Source organism: Octopus sinensis, linkage group LG8 (genome assembly GCF_006345805.1).
Source record: "Octopus sinensis linkage group LG8, ASM634580v1, whole genome shotgun sequence".
Taxonomy (NCBI): domain Eukaryota; kingdom Metazoa; phylum Mollusca; class Cephalopoda; order Octopoda; family Octopodidae; genus Octopus; species Octopus sinensis.
The window spans coordinates 34671856-34673940 of record NC_043004.1 but is presented as its reverse complement, the minus strand read 5'-3'; the positions used below and the strand labels follow the sequence as shown (position 1 = coordinate 34673940).

The window sequence follows — 2085 nt, the reverse complement described above, 5'->3', positions numbered from 1 at the left end:
AAAGAGGGAAATAAAGAGAGGAATATTTATAGTAGAGAGAAAGAGTGAGTCATAGAAAGAGGGTAAAGAATGTGGGTGGGAGGGAATGGTGAATAATGGTGAAGTAGCAGTGGTGACAATGAACCTTAAAGTCTTTTATAATCCCTCTAATACAAGAAATGTTTTATTAAATGAGCTGCCTTGTGCTTGTTCGTGGCCAGTGAAATAAACTTTGTCTATCTTGTTGGGATGTAGTGGAAGGAATGGAAATCAAGTGTAATGAAGTAAAGGAATTCAATTAAGGCAGTGATAAATACAGAATGAGTTGAAAGACAGCCAAATGATGTGATGCGATCACAAAGATAGGAGGTGGAGGAGGAGGCTTTGAAAGGGAAGTATGTCAAAACCTACATTTAATTACAATAAATTAAATCTTCGAATTGCTTGAAACGGTGGCTGACATGTCTTACAATGTTTTCTCAATTCCACCCCACCACTACCACCACCACCACCTTCGCCATGACAACCTTCATGACCGACGCCATCACCACTATACAAAAGGTAAAAGAAAAGTCTTTTTTTTTTCTTTTTCTTTTCTTTACCATAAAATTTCTGCAATGGGAATCCAGTTGACAAATATGGTTTGGTTCCACAAGTGTTTTCTTTGCTGATAATATTACAGGAGTTTAAGCTTTGCCTTTGTGTAAAATCTCTAATAGACTGACGTCTTGCTAATAACAGCCCTTGAATGAAGGCCTGCAGACAATTAAAAGATGCTATTGCCAGGAATATGGCACAATCAAAGCCAAACACCCAGTTAATCTCTGACAGTTGTTAATGATATCTAAATTAAATCCTTCCATTTATCTTCATATCCATCATTATACAAATCTGAAGAAGATAACCCAGTTTTATAGTCGGTGTCGTTGTTATTCTTGTAGATAATGTTGTTCTTCATGTTATGCTGGTGCTGCTGCTGCTGCCGATGATGATGATGATGATGATGTTGATGACAATGGTAATAATGATGATATCATCACCCCGAAAAATGATGACAACAATAATGACTTTTGATGATGATGATGAGGAGGAGGAGGATGACTATGACACCGCTGCCACCAACATTGATAGCAATAATGATGCGGAGGAGGCTTATCCCCAAAGTAAACCTTGATTGAGGAGACGACTTGATCATAGGTCATAGGTGAGAGGTCGCAGGGCATGTGTTGATTGGATGCAATCAACAGGTCATTTTTCCCAGATATCTCTTACATCTGTCAAGTAGAAAACCAGGCTTTGGTATTTGTATAATTTGACCCTTGGACCAGTTCAGATTGAGAAAATGTATTGACCAAAGGCACCCCAGCCATGCCTTCACCATTTGCTTTGCATATCCAGAAATATATGATTAAATGTATTATTCCTTATTCAGTATGACAGGTCATGATTAAAGTGTGAGCTGGCAGACTTGTTAGCCTACTGGGCAAAATATTTAACAACATTTCATTTGTCTTTATATTTTGAGTTCAAATTCCACCAGGGCAAACTTCACCTTTTTTTCCTTCCAGGGTTGATAAAATAAGGATCAGTTGAGGTAGTGGGGCTCTGAAAGGGGTCTCATGGAGTAGCATCCTTGCCTTCTTGAGCTAGTTTCCCACCACATTTCTTAAAATTCATGGCAGAGACCTTGGTCTCGGGACCACTCGTCTAGAAACTGAGGTTGGGGGTAAGCAAGGGTTTGCTCCCCATAGAAAATCCAGCTCCAGAAAAGCTTTATGATAGCAAAGGAGGATGGGCACCAGCCAGCCCAAAGGTTAAGGTGGGCTGCACCTGCCTACCTTGGTTGCTATGGCATTGAGGTAGATCTGGCCACCCTCGTTAACAGGAATGATGCTGTATATTCTTTGCACGTGTAAGTAATTTATGTTCCAAACATAAATCATTGATGTTTAAGCTATGAAATTTTAACGACAATAATTAAATACTTCAAGAAATCTTTGGAATTGGAAACACAGTTAATAATATTTGTTATAAACTGTGAAGAATTAAATATAATTCTTTCTTAGTGTTGGCTTACATAGCATAAATTAAGATATTTTTTAATGT

At 38.3% G+C, this 2085-nt stretch overlaps 1 long non-coding RNA gene across 1 annotated transcript in view; it reads left to right on the top strand.

Moving 5' to 3' along the window:
* LOC118764529 overlaps window positions 1-1821 on the top strand; it is an 11896-nt gene extending 10075 nt beyond the window's left edge. Inside the window, exon 3 of the long non-coding RNA XR_005000339.1 lies at window positions 1574-1821. This is a non-coding gene — a long non-coding RNA (uncharacterized LOC118764529). The remainder of the gene's footprint in view (window positions 1-1573) is intronic.
* The last annotated feature ends 264 nt before the right edge of the window (window positions 1822-2085 follow it).